The 15,670-nt window shown below is 44.3% G+C and overlaps 1 protein-coding gene across 1 annotated transcript in view; it reads right to left on the bottom strand.

Moving 5' to 3' along the window:
* LOC144783911 (vomeronasal type-2 receptor 26-like) overlaps window positions 1–15,670 on the bottom strand; it is a 205,231-nt gene that overhangs the window by 83,755 nt on the left and 105,806 nt on the right. The window lies entirely within an intron of this gene.

Here is a 15,670-nt window from a genome sequence, read left to right as displayed (position 1 = left end):
TCACGTTATGCATTCGGAGTTGTACACGACTTCGGAGTGCTCTGGCAGGAGAGAGGTTTCATGACTTCTCATGGAACCAAGATTCAGCATGGTCTCCTTATTCAAGCCCTGTTAGATGCCATACATTTACCGACATCTATTGCTATCATGAAATGCAAAGCACATACGAAAGTCACTGACATTATTTCCCAAGGTAATGATCTAGCAGATCGCACAGCCAAGCTTACAGCACAGACTCCAGACATTCCAGTTAACATGACATATACTCCAGATCCGACTACATGCATGACAGTTAAGGACCCTACGCAAGATGTCATAGATATCCAGTTACATGCTACTCCCGATGAAATCAAGAAATGGTCCGAACAAGGAGGGGTCCAGACAGATCAAGGATGGTTAACGAAGGGTAGAGCCACATGGTTTCTCCCCGATTCTATGGTTCAAGTCATTATCAATACCGCACATAGTCCAGCCCATTTAGGAGAAAAAGCTATGTTAGACAGTATTCAGAACATTTGGTTCAACAAGCATTTACGAGCTGCAGCCAAGCAGAAAGTCCGTACCTGTATGATATGTTGTCAGTTTAATCCAGGTAAAAGTGTCCCGGTGGAACAAGGTGGTTTCCAGCCCCCTGACCACCCTTTTGAGGTCCTCCAGATGGATTATATTCAGATGGAGCGATGTCGAGGTTTCAAGTATGTCCTTGTAGTTGTATGCGCTTTGTCCAGGTGGACAGAAGCATATCCAGTCCCAGATTACACAGCCGCGACCACTGCCAAGCAGTTGGTTCGTGAATTCTTCCCTAGATATGGACTCCCTAGAGTCGTATATTCTGATAACGGTCAGCCATTCTCCTCAGAGTTAATGAAGCACGTTTCCCTGTTGTTAGGGTACCAGTGGAAGTTCCATTGTGTACGCCATCCTGAAGCAGCCGGTCTCGTAGAGAGACATAATCAGACCCTGAAAATCCGCATTGCTAAAGTCTGTAAAGAAAAAGGTGTGGACTGGCTAGTAGCTCTGCCAGTCGCCCTGTTTTATATGCGCATGGTCGCACATTCCAGATCAGGTCTATCCCCGTATGAGGTCGTATTCGGCCGCCCCCCTAACATGTGGGGTACTCCTAGACCCCGAAGTATTACCGATGTTTCATGTAATATGCTGACAGATTACCTAGCTTCCTTGATGTCTGCCCTCAACTCATGTCGTTCACAGGTTGCTGCCGCATTTCCAGACAATACCGAGGTGGCACCGCACGAGATCGTTCCAGGCTCCTTGGTGATGATCAGAAATTTTGACAGATCAAGTCCGCTGGAACCACGTTGGAAGGAGCCACGTCAGGTCCTCCTCACCACCCGTACAGCCGTCAAGTTGGAAGGCAGAAAAGGATGGATCCACCTGTCCCATGTTAAACTTTTTAAAGGACTGAAACCAGCTTCTAAAAACATTTCCAAGGATTCCCAAGATTCGAAAGACTGTCAAGACATTGTTTTAAAGGACTGTCCCGCACAAGACATTATTACAACCCCTCCCTTGGTAGAGAAAACTCCGCAGCAGGAGTATAAGTTAAAGCTCAGGTCTAGTAAAATAAGTCAGTCAGTTTGATTGTATAAGTCCTCCCCTAGGTGAAACGGTTAGACTGTTTCTGACATGTATAAAATAGACCCCCATAGTGAGAGAGTCAGTCAAAGTTCAATCAGATGTATCGTTTTTCTGAGTTTCATATTATTCATCAGCATAATGATTTCCTGCACCAGCTATGCGTTCTATCTGTATTTTCCAGTTCCTCATGTAAATATGTCTGCTAATGCTACAGTAGAGCACACGTTTAGTAATCTGCCTCCTCATGAACTCTCTTACCGCCTCGCTATGCGCAACAACTCATTTATCCGTATGTTACATTACTCACACCAGACCAGCAATGCCACTAATTGTTGGGTGTGTGGTCGACTCCCCCCTTTCCAGACACCGAAAGGAGTTCTGCCACTCTTTCCTTATCCATTCTCACACAATGGTTCGTGTGGAGCATGGTCCACGTTAACGTCATCCTCAACAGATATGTCTTTTCTTAACAGTACATGTTTTCCAGACAAGAAAGGTTTCCCCCACAGAACAGGTTTAGATCTAGAAAATGAAGTATATAATTTAGGTAATTATTCGTCGAATTTCATGGTCCTGAATGTTCAGTCTGATACTACTCCAGACTTACCTGCTATTTCAGTACTACCTGTCAAAGGCGAATTATGTGTCCGTAGTTATGGTTCCGTACATGTAGGTCATAGTGAATGTACTACTGTTATCCAGTATAGTGACAGTGGGAAATCTGTTTTCAAAGCTTCACGTCACTCTTATTTTATTTGTGGTCAGACCGCATATGTCCGTCTGCCCCTCGATTGGGAGGGAACCTGTTACATTGCCTTCCTACTGCCACCTGTTTTCCTAGCCCCATCTGATTATCACAGAAACACACATCTAGTACACATTAGACATAGAAGGGAGTCCCCAATTGTCGATTATACTGAAACTACTCTAGAACAGTATACAGATTTCAATAAAGGTTTCTTCTTCTTTGTAGGACCTGTCCAGAATAGTAAACTGATCCGTAGGTTAACAAGAACCCTTGAAGCTGTAGTAAATGAGACTGCCTCTGCTCTAGGTAACCTAACCGAAGAACAATCTGCTATGAGATTTGTCGTTTTGCAAAATCGTCTCGTCCTTGACGTCATACTGGCCGATAGGGGCGGGGCCTGTAGAGTCATCGGATCTAGTTGCTGTATTTTCATTCCAAATAACGCGCCGTCTGTTTATTCAGCTATAACCAGACTCCATAAAATTGCCCATCTGTTACACCAAGATCCAGGCACCTGGACATGGTCAGGTTGGTTCTGGAATATAATTTCCGCCTGGGGATGGAAAGTCCTGTCCTTTTTGGGTATTGCAGTAGCAATCATATTTAGCTGCTGCCTCTGTATACAATGTGGCCCTGCGATTTGCAGCATGTGTGCTACCTCTTGTATTCCTAGTCCCAAGCCCCGTTCTAAATCCCGTTCCAAGACAATTCGAGACGAGCAAATGGTACTGTATGAAATGATAGATGGTATCATGAAAATTGATGTTTCCTGATGGAAACGTAGTGACAAGGAGGGAATGTGGAAAAGTAAATTTTGCCATGTTCTGTGTCCCTACGCCTCATCCATCATATGTTATGTGTGCATGACCAATATGCATATGTTATTCCCCATGTCTGATTACTGACGCAATTACAGTTGTGTCCACCTCTGATATGTCATTTTCCAGTCCTCGTGAATAATACGAATATCAGGCCTATGTAAAGTTATGTTGCCACGTTTCTCAGTGTGCACGTTATTCCATTATAAAGTCCCCGTTTCCAGGCCTCAACAGGGCCCGGACCACAGATTCAGCTCCTGTCTCCTGAAAGCCTCGCTGAGGAGCGATACAGCCCCCACCTGTATCCTCGACCCTTCACTTACTTCCTGCCTCGCAATGCCCGGTGCAGCCCGGCTCTGCCTCTGAGTCTGCCAAGAGTATGTTATAGTTCCAGCTATCAGTTCAGTCCTTCTTCTCTGCATTCCTAAGCTACTGAACTGCATCAATAGTTTCCGTCATTGTCTAGCCTTCTCGTCTCCACGTTAGAGAAATACTGTATTTAATGGTCATTTAATATTCTTCATCACGCACTACATGTAGAATAATGCATGGTCCAGTCTTAGAGTCAAGTTAGCTTTCCCCTCATGACTTCTAGTTTATATCAACATGTTCCCTAAACATCAGATACTAGATAAGGTTTAGGTGCATGTCGCTCCGACCCTCCAGACTCTAGTCTCTGCTCCTAGCACAGAGTTCGTAGCCCCCAGCTTCTCCTAGTAACACGTCATTGCCCGTTTTCGCGCACCATTAGGTTAGAGGTCCCGGCTCCTTAGGTAGCCCCCTCCTATGTTTCCGCCCATTCATGACATATTCTGTTACGTTTGCATCACATGTCTATGTATACTCCCAGTTACACCTCTTTTTACTGTTATCTTTCGCGACTGCTACGCGTCACGCCTTCTGCTCCACCCACTGTTACGCCTACTGCAATGTAATGCTATGTGTTGCGCTATGTATATAAGTCAATGTATTATTATTAAAAGTTAGCGCGCTCATCCCAGACCAAGCCCCGGCAGCTGCTGGGCCCCAGTTGTCCTGCTGGGCCCTGTTACCTCTGTTCCTATGCAGGTTGTCCTGATCCTGTCCTTATGCTGTAATAAACCTGCAGAAACTCCTACTACCTCGAATCTTGACTCTTATTTATTTGAGCTATCTGTTATTCATTCATTCATCCAAAAATAGATCCGGTATTATTTATTTATATACCACACCACCGACGCATTCTATCTTCATGAGTTTCATGTTTAAATTTTGATGAATTTGGAGGTCTTATCATGTCATTTGCTTCCCGCTGAAGTTGAAACATCTCATCCTCCCATTCAACTAAAGCCTCAAATTGTGTAGGTCTAGACTTCGGCACAAGAGCTGTCATTTTTTCTCTTAAGTTTTTCAAAATTCTCATATTAAATGAACCATCTTCCGGCCAAGCTAGAACACCATCGTCTTTAGTATAATGCATCCAAGCATCAAACCAAAGACAAGTATGATAACCATATTCACCTTCCATATAAGCTGCAGGTGTTTTGTACTTATGAAGTAATTTTCCACCTTGCGTTTCAATTTTCTTATCGGGTGAAATAAAAAATTTCAATTTTTGAAGCCATGTAAGCTTTTTCTCTTCTTTCTTGTAATAATTACTCATGTTTTAATCAAATCCGCTTAATTGGAAATGATCGTAAATATTTCCTGGTTGTTCCGCTAAATTAACCAATCCGTGCGCGAAACACACCAACAAACCAATCGGGTTAAGTCAGGTCACCACCTTGCACAACCAATAGGAATGGAGCTTTTTAGAAAAGCCAATCAGCTTACAGTTTGATTCAGTCACATGAGCCAATCAGTGCTCTAGCTGTGACGTATGTTAGCCAATCACAGCGCAGACCGTGTGACGTATACAGTCGCTGCGGCTTCTCGTGTCTCACTCTCAAAACTCACCCCTCCTTCACAAAAACTTTTCACAGCGCCATTTTAAGAACAAGTTTTTACTGAATTTCAATTAACAACGACAAAAAGAACAAACCATTTGTCTGTTTCACTAAAATAAAGTGCCAGTTTTTACGATCATGCAAATATTCTTTTGTGTGGAATAGACAACGCTATTCTCACAGAATATACATTCGTTGATAAAGTAAACCTTTACTCTACCCTTCAAACAAGTAATAACGAACTCGTTTCCCTCTGAATGCACATAAAGTAGCAATTCAAAGTTTGACTAGAACGGGATTACAAAATCATTTATGCACATTCAAACGGAAAGTTTCCCTAACCACACATACATGAAATCTTGGCAGGACTTTAACCCACCATAGAAATCCTGAATCGCCAGTAAAATAAACGACGTTACTTTACCCTTCACTCAAGTTTGAATATATTCTATTACTCTTTTCGCAGTGAGTTTTAGAACGGGCCCTTTGTCCCTATACTCAAAGCTACGATTTCATAGACAATCCTCACTATACATTCTCTCTAACACGCCTATATCCCTAACACGTGTTTTACTTCCACAAGACTAGTGATATATTAATACCACTATTCTCAAACAGATCAAATGCACTGTGTAACTTCACTCATGTCACACCATTCTGTACCGGTACAACTAGGATTTTTCACACTGCAGGAAAAAACCTTTCGACTACACATAACACTTGAACAAAACTCAACATATGTTAAACATCGATCCTATGTAATTACCATGTAGCATGTCGGTTACCATAGCAACCGTATCTCTGCTACCAGTTAATTGATCCAGCGCCCCTATAGAAAATGTGTCATAAGCTACGCTACCCAACTCCACAATACTCACCATTAATCATAATTCATTCACAAGGCCCATAAACTAACATGACATATTTTGAACAACTGAATCATGTGACCTAATTAATAAACCTATTCACAAAATGATATACATTTATATACATCTGCAGAATAACGACTTCATCCTAACCTATAAACTCTATGATTAATTAAGCCACTGAGGCAAATAGATCTGCTAATGGTAACCTAAACACATGAAATAACAAGACAAGCTTGTTTTCAAAGATATTATTTATTAACTATTTATTCAAAGAAAGTACATTAGAAATCTTTTTTTCAAGCATTATTATTAAGAATTTTAGCAAAAGGTAATGACAGTTTCAGGCTAAATCAAATAGCATAATTCAAAATGGAAAATAGTTTGGCATTATTTAAACCCTAAGTCCCTAGCTACACTTGCCCATTAAAGAAAAAGGGAAAAAGTATTTAAATCTAAAGGGATTCTTACGTGCTCCAAGTAAAGTCCAACAGCACGATACGCCCTTCTGGTAAACAGCAAGCAGCAGCAACTTCCCTCCCAGGGGGACAGTTTATATACCTTTCTAACTTGCTTAATCTAAGAAAAATTAAATACTTTTTCTGCCATTCAGAGTCCTCATTGGCTGTCAAATGACAGACCATAATGTCATCACATTCTTTTGAGCCCAGTTCTGACTCTTTCTTAGAGTCTATGGTCCTATATTCCAAGTCACAAAGCTTCCTCCAGTTTGCAACATTTAATAATTTTATTTGCGACTTCCTTAGCTTGAAAATCTTTCTGCCGGTTCCTGTCCTTGGCCACACTGACCAAAAGTACAGTCAGTTCATTTGTACAACCACGTTTGCATTTCCTTCTTTCAGAAACTTGGCAAGGATTTTTCCACACCAGGCTCTTGCTTTCGCTGAGCAGAATTTTGCCAACTGCTCATTTAGACGCACTAGGCCTCAAACCTCTTTTTCGTTAACTAGTGTATAAACAAACACAAAAGAATAATTAATGCAAGAAATAAAATTCGTTCTGTTACCCACCCACCTTTACTAATTTTTAACCCATTAATTTATGTTACCTAGCATAAACATATAAAGCAACAAACAGATTCGTGCAACATTTAAGACAGGAAAATAAAACATGAGCACACAGAAATAAGCACATGCCATTAATAAACAGCCGCATTTAGTTTTGACATGACAATAGACAGGATTAATTCATTATTTTTCACACACATGAAAATGCAACATAATGAGCACGTTTATGAGCACACACATATTATTTTCACACGTGTTCATGTAAATGCAAATTTTACTCTAGGTTGGTTAGTAATCTCCACTGCACACTTTATTAATATTAATAATTTATTATGGAAGTTTAACTTTACGAGCAGAAATAAATATATTTCTAAATCTCGCTCCATCAGTTTCATCCTGTAACGAGTCAGATGTAATCTTCAGTCTTAAAGCACTTATTGATGATTTTTACCACTAAGAACCAGCTTTTACCCTTATCATGGTTGCTTGGGATTTTAATTTGCACCCCTGCCATTCGTGTACAATGACCAAGAACCCTGACGGCTCATTTGAATTCCAGGCACATTTCAAACACTCTTCTAGGTGACTCCGCGAAAAGCCTTGTCTCGGAGTTCAATCTAATGAATTTAATGAATAGTAATCAGGATAATCAAAACGAGAGAATACCCACATTAAAGGGGGGAGGACACTGCACGGTTATCGATTATACTTTTGTTTCTAGTTGCTTTTTCCCTGCACTTTTAGATTTTAAGGTCTTAAGCCATAACCTGAGTAACCATAACCCATTAATAGCCTAATTTTACTGGGACAAAAGATCACTAGGATTAGTTCCTCTATATAAAGAGACCATTATCTTGATGGATCAGGCTCAAAGGGTGAGGTGGGCATCCATTGTTCCAGCGGTTTTTGCTCACAAGCTGTTCACTTCGTTTCAAACCGATTTTCTTACATGTTTGTCCGAACATGAGTCACCTCATAGCATTTTGCTGTCTTTCTTCATCATTTGTAGGTTGAGTAAATCTGCGCTTTGTAAAACTGCTATACCTTGGGGATTGCATGTAGCAAAGTGGTTTCAAAGTCGGTGCTCCAAAACCCATAAGGACCTCTGGAACCTTCTGCATGCAAAGCCACACTGGCAAGCAGAGGCCAATTTGGCCAGAGCTGCGTTTGGAACGGCTTGCAAGGAACGCAAGGCTCAACTCAAAGAGGAGTCCTGGGATAAGCTATTAACTGCCAGCAGGCAATGTGATAGCTCTGCTTTTTGGAGCATCGTTAATGCACCTCTTTTTAGCAATGACCGTCTTCCCACCCAAGTCTGCGCAATTTCTTCTCAGGCCTGGTTTGCCCATTTTATGGCCATTTATAGCTTAAATGAGGAGCCAGCATTATTAAATGAGCCCCAGAAAGTAGATCACATTATTTTTAACCTATCTGAGGTTAGAGCCGCTGTCTCCCAATTAACTTGAAATAAGGCACCAGGGCCTGACAGGGTGCCAGGGGACCTTTTTAAAAACAGCATGGATCTATGGGCACCGCTATTGACACTGCATTTAAACGCTGCAGCTGCTAGCCCTCTCCCACTAAACTGGCCCCAATCAATAATAGGTAAGACTCAGCATGGTTTAGGCCAATTTCCCTGAGGCGAGAATCATTGGTTGGATTTTATTAAATCGACTAGCTGATGGGGCCGAGGAGAGAGGCTTTTTAACTGACCTCCAATAAGGGTTTCGCCCTGGCCGGAAGACTATAGACGGAACACTTAATCTTTACTTATTAACATGTAAATATGCAAAGGCTGAGAAGGGGGCAGTCCTTCTGGCCTTCATGTACCTTAGCTCTGCCTTTGATTAAGTTAACCACTCTAAGCTTTGGTCCATGATGGAACAGATAGATGTTGACCCAGTTCTAATAAAAAATGTGTGGGACTACCACAGTGACTTTTCAGCCAGTGTCAGGTTTGGCCCCAATGGGGAATACACTGAGCATTTTAAACTTCCCCCACGTGGTTCAACAAGGCTGTATATTAGCCCCTTTCTAATTTATCTTTTATATCAACCACATAGAGCAGGGCAAGTCAGCATCCGGTGTTCACCTCCCCAAAGTAGGAGGTCGTCCAATACCCATCTTTCTCTATGCGAATGATACAGTTTTAATTGCTCGTACAGCTAAAAACGTACAAACATTTATTGATTTTATGAGTAGTCTTGACCTGACGATGAACTTCTCTAAGTCACATGTCATAAAGTTTGGCCCTCCAAATACAAAAACAATGAAATACGTAGTAAAAGGTCAACACATTAGTCAGGTAGACAGCTTCAAGTATCTGGGGGGTTTATTAGACTCAGAGCTTAACTGGCACACACTAATCACACAGAATGTTTTGTCTTTTAACAGAGCGACATTCCACATTAAAGATTTTTCCTGTCGGCTTGGATGCAATCATATTCATTCGGTCCTAGATATTTAAAGGGCCAAGTGCATCCCCCTAGTGAGCTTTCGCAGTGGAATATGGGGATATGGACGAGTCGCCCCTCTTCAAGCAGCTGATAATAGATTTTTGAGAGGTCTTTTGTGGTCCCTTAGAGCATACCCTATGAATTTGTACACAAGGAATTAGGTTTAAACTTTCTCTCCGACCAGCTACGCCTTGGTCCCCTAAAGCTCTGGAATTCGATCTGGGTAAAGGAGGAACTTAGTTTAAGCAGCCTAATATGGCTGGCCTATGTGGCACATAATTTGCGGGCCCTAGGGTGGTCTTAACTGTACGACAATCCCTCTGTTTTAACTCATTCCGAGGAAAAAAGGTTGAAACAGCTTTTAGTGACAAGTTGTCATCAGAACTTGAGGACTCTGCACTAACAAAACACTCTGGGAGTTATTCTGAAGAACGTGTGATAATAACCGCAAAAGTAACTTAATGCAACTCTTCTTATCGCAGTCTATTGCGGGAAAATAACGCAGTGTTAACATTGTATTCACAACACGGTGGTACCATGCAATAAGCCCATGATAAAGTGTCAAATGTCCGCAATAAAGTCAATGCAACGCCGCAAAAATGCAAAATACGAAAAAAATGCTGCGATAAGGTCAATCGCAATACAAAAATCAGCAAAAAACAGCAACAGGCCTGCAATTCACCCACGTCAGGAGGGAAAAATAACCATAAAAGTAGAAAAAACAGTGGATGTTGCCAGAGCAAGTACAGAGGACAACCAGAACCCCACAAGCCCCCTGGATGACCAGCCTGGAGAACAAGAGTAGGAAGAAGCGGTTCAGTCCACAAAAAAACAGGATCCTGATGACGGAGGTGGTAGAACACAATCAATAACTGTCCGTCACCTCCACTGTGTGTTTGGCAACAAAACATTGAATATGGCAGTCCATCGTGGATAAGGTGAATGCAGTCAGAGTTCTGAAGAAGACAATGGAAGAGGTCAAGAGGGGCTGGAATGATGTCAAGCGCGAAACCATGCTGAAACTCGCCAACAAACGGAAGTTTGCACTGCAGACTGGAGGTGGCAGTCCTGCGCCACAGGAGGACCTGGACAAGATGGAGGAAATGGTGTCTACAGTCATCAGTGGGGAGGCGGTGGCAGGAGTTGGTGGACCGGACACTGCTCAACATGACCAGACACAACAGCAACAGGGTGAGTAATGACCAGGGACGGGGGAGATGGGCACAATGGCACACATGCACAATTAAGTAGAGCACATCTGCAGACAAACATTGCCCCAGACCCCCAACTCCCACCTGGAGACCAATGTACCCAAGTAAGCAATATCACAGCACTGCACAAGCACAGAAGTCAAAGGCACACCACATGTAAGGGAGAAGGGGCAGCAAATTCATAGCTGCAGGGGCGACTCACACAAAATGCAGCACGCACACATAACATGCAGAGCACATCAACATTGACTACAATGTGGTACAAACTGCAACACGCCCACAACAGAACACAGGACACAAGTGGTGCTGCATGTGTCTATAAACTGCCCAATCACATGTGGCATTGCAGGGAAATGTGAGTTGATAATGTACAAGTACCAACACACATCTGTGTTGTTGTCGAAATGTCCACTGTCCCGCATCAAATAGGCAGCTCCTCACAAACAGCCACAATGTACACAGTCATGCAGTCTGTATGTAAACATGTACAATGTGACAAGATACATGTGAACACAATGTTAAACTGCATCTTCGTTCACATTGCAGAGGGAACACCAACACCTCCTGCAGAGCAGCCCGAACCTCTCTTCTCTGATGATGAAGAGGACTACCACAGCTTCAACTCTGACGCCCTTCAACAGCTCATGGAGAGCCTCCACAGCCCAGCCCCAGGAGCAGGGCAGCCCAGCTGCTACCAGGAGACCACCCCCTGCACAGATCACACAGCAGGCAGCACCCACCACCACAGCTGCCTCCCAGGATCCTCAGGAAGAACACATGGCCTTCCAATGCAGTGTGTTGGGGTGCCAGGAGAATCTGGCGGAACAGGTGCGGCTGGGGTTCTACCGCATGGCAGCCAAACTAGATGCCATACGTGGGTGCTTAAGTCCCATCAGGGACCACTCACAGTCCCTAACAGACACCCACAGTCCGCTACATGCTCTCCAATGGACCATGGCGGACATCGCTGGAGCCCTGACTCAAAGACTAGAACAACTGTCCAGTCAGAGTGGCTCTAGCGATGTCACACAGGAGTTGGGACACATGTGGAGGTTAATGGAGACAATGCAGCGGACGTAGGCGGAAAGAGCTGCTGCCACAGCTGCACACCAGCGAGAGGTAGCTGGGTTCCTCAGTGACCTCAGGACCATCCTCGTGGCATTGCTGCCACAAGGCCTGGCGTTGATGCATGCTGCTGCTATCACTACATCCACATCTACTCCCCCTGAAGTGTCAGTGCCACACAGTGTGGCAGACATTCCATCTCCGGCCCCTTAGGTATCACTGCCACACAGTGCTGGAGACAGAACACCACCACCCACACGTGAGGCACATGAAACAGCAGAGAAGAAAGATGCGTCTGAATCTGACTTCCTGGTAAGAAGAAAACTGTAGCATTCATCTCTGCCATATGGCCGGTTTCTGCTTGGTTCTGCCCTCTGCATCATCACCTTTCACTAACCCCCGATACACTCTGTGAAACTCACCTCGGACCTCGAAACGGACTGCCATATTCTGTTTGATCGCCAATGACACAGCACTCAGACTGCGGACTGAACTCTTCCTCTTCCTTTGGACTTATCATTCTCTGAAGGACTCTGGCTGGCCCTCCACGGGCCTTAATTGGTATGTGGTGTTTGCATGGCCCTGTACTGCTCCAGCTGCAACACTCCATGGAATGTGCTTTAAACATTCATTATTACACAGATGTGTCATGTTTATGAACTTTCAAGTGTGGAAGTAGGGATGAATATAGGGGCAGTGATTACCCCTAACGTCCATGTTGCTCATGGCACTGGACTTTGGTCAGAGGGTGACACATTGCCAAATGCGGTCCAGGGGGTTCCGGCACTACAACAGGGACACACACATTAGTTATTTCCTTGTCCAGCACAGTATGGAACCACGCCCAGAGCCCCGGGGTCATTGTTCACACCCTTACGCTGGACTGGCATTCACCAGGCCAGTCAACTCCACTTACGCTCACAAGGGGGGGGGGGGGGGGGAAACGCTACATGTCCCAAGTCTTTCCTGTAGTGATCTGCTCATCACAGGTCTAATTGTCAGAATGCACAGCCCCTCCCTCACAACTGGTAAACACCCACACCACACCCATCCAGCACACGCGTCACAGGACATGTGACCCTGCCAATCAAAAGGCCCTGGCACACGTGCTGGATGCCATTTCAACTCTCTATCTGGGTGTGTACTTGTGTTTCTTATTTATGCATGAGGGCCTAGGACTCTACCACAGCACATTCCCCAGGGCCGGAGGTTACCTAATGGTGACCGCACCTCGATACTCAATCATAGAGGGTCCATGATTTGTGGGTCACAGACTTGGTCGCACCGGGTACACTGCAGCCAGCACAGGCACACCGCCAAGGATCTGTGACTTTCGGTGCCCTGAGGTAGGGGCACCTTAGGTGCTGAGAGGGTGTGCAGCCTGCGATGATGCCCTGTCCTGGTGGTCCAGACTGCTAAAGATTTGTGTGCCTTGCTGGTCCGCAGTGTAAGCCTGAGTCAGCAGGCATCACTGGCCTACCACCATGTGGCGTTGCCTCGCAGATCACAGAGTTAGTGGCACCTAAAGGGCTGAGCAGGTGTGCAACCTACGATGATGCCCTGCGCACTGATATGTTCTTGGCCATTGCGATAGCAAGACCCAGAATCAAGTGTGCGACCTGGTGGGCCACGGTGCTGGGCCACATGATGTGGAGGCTGCCACTGTGCCACTGGATTCAAGCCAGCCTGGCTGAAGAAGGGTGACATACCCTGAAACCGGTCCCAGGATGCTTGTTTCCAGTCCAGGGAGGACCTGGCCTGGCAGTTAGGTCTGGACTGTTCCTATGGGGCACAGGGTCAAGACTGATATGCATATGGCTGGGTCCAAACTAGGGTGGCATAGTGGGCAAAAGAATAATGGATTTAACCCAGATCTTTTGACTGGGGGAGAATGTTTGCATTGTCAGCATTCCGCCCATCATTTGTTTGCTGTAACACTTTCCGCACTAAGTTGGATGAGTATGCCCAGACATGGGTCCCTTGCTCACTGTGCCACTGGATTAAAGCTAGCCTGGCTGAAGAAGGCTGACATACCCTGAAACCGGTCCCAGGATGCTTGTTTACGGTCCAGAGAGGACCTGGCCTGGCAGTTCGGTATGGCTGGGTCCAATCTGGGGTGGCGTAGTGGGCAAAAGAACAATGGATTTAACCAGATATTTTGACTGGGGGAGAATGTTTTCATTGTCAGCATTCCATCCATCATTTGTTTGCTGTAACATGTTATGTAAATGACAGCAGCCATCAGGCAGGTCGCAGATAATAAGCATTTTAAATGCACTGAGTCTCGCATTTACGCGGGTTTGAGCTATTGGCATTGTAATTGACAATGCCCTTCATTTACGTCTTGGTTTTTATAACATAAATACCTACGCTAATAGCTCAAACTTTCACAAACGCGAGACCTATTGCATCGCAAATGGTTGTTTCCAAGGGGGGTTTGCATCTAGAGTTGGATGGACTCCTAACCTAAGGCACGTACACTAGAGCTTTATGGGGGATGAGTACCCTTGATCAAAACAGGGCTGTGACTTGAGACCTCTGTGGGAGTGACCTGCCGTGCTTGGGCTCTCCTTCTTAAAGCTGCTTTGTCCTCTTGCAGAGAGAGATTTGATGTTAATTTGTTTCTTGAACAGGGAGGGTGACTGAAGCTGGAAATTTGTAGTGCAGGAGTGTATCTTGCAGGGCCCGGCAATAGGAAGACCTGGGGTTCAACTGGTTTAGTTTGTGACAAACTCAGAATGCCAACACGTTTTTATCTGCAAACCTGAATTTATAGCATATCTTAAGATAGGAGCTTCTGGCTGCCCAGGTTTGCTTGGTTAGCTCCAGATTCCAATTGGTCTTGAGTCTGTGATTTCTAGTACAGTAGTCGACATAAAGGTCTGGGTGCTTTTGTCTGTAGAAGGTATAACTGCCTAGTGGCTCTATCCAGAATAAATTCACAGCCATAGGTGATCGATGGAAGGAATTTGGCAGACATTGACTTCTGTAGTGGCCCCATCACTGGACCGTGGTGTGTCATAAATCCTGCCGTCAGGGCAACAGACTTGTGCTTCATTTCTTCCATGTGCGGCTTAAAGGACCCCCTTCTGCCAAATGTTACCCCAAAGTATTTATATTGTGTCTCACAGGGAAAGCCGTGTACCATTGATGAACCATTTGTCCTTTTTCTTTGAGAGGAGCACACTTTTGTTTTTCTTAGGATTGATTTCCAGTTTGTTCCATGACTTCAAGCCTGAAAGTTCATCTAAAAGACATTGCAGGCCTACTGGGTTCTGGCTCATTAAAATTAGATTACCAGCATATAGAATGTGGGTTAGTGCTTGACCGCAGAGTTTTAGTGGATTCCAGTTTATTAAATCATCGGAGTAGTTGTTTTTTCAATTGATGGTGCTCTCTATTCAGCTCTTTCTTCAACATGCATAATTGTTTGCCATTATCTGTGATGTGGTATGCGACTGTCTTATATTCTGTGATACTGATCCAGAAGCACCATGCACCATAACTCCCAAGTTGGTATTGCATTGGTCCTAGTAATGAACACTCCTCCAACAGAGCTGTGCATTTTTTCCAGGATTTATTGCAACCATTTCAAATTTTCTGAATTTGAGTCAGACATAATGATGTTAGCCAAATCATGGGCATCATTAGTGGTATTTTGGCATAGGGCTGATCAGCAAGTCACCTTGCTGCGCTGCCCTTCATCAAAGTGAAAGGGCAGGAATGCATTGTATTTATCTAATACAGTGCATGCCTGTCCTTTCCCCCTGTGCTGACACCATTTCGGTAGCCTAGCACCAATACAGAGACCCATGCACTATGGTGCAAGATTGCCTGTGTTGTAGCCAGGATTGTTTTTTTTATAGGAAGGGCCCCCTTATCAGCCCTAATCAAGCATAATTTCCAATCTTCAGGCTGATAGGGAGCCATGATCAGTCAGTTTATTTTAGCAGA

The sequence above is a fragment of the Lissotriton helveticus genome, chromosome 10 (genome assembly GCF_964261635.1).
Source record: "Lissotriton helveticus chromosome 10, aLisHel1.1, whole genome shotgun sequence".
Taxonomy (NCBI): domain Eukaryota; kingdom Metazoa; phylum Chordata; class Amphibia; order Caudata; family Salamandridae; genus Lissotriton; species Lissotriton helveticus.
The sequence above is the reverse complement of the archived record's forward strand: the minus strand, read 5'-3'. Positions and strand labels throughout refer to the sequence as shown.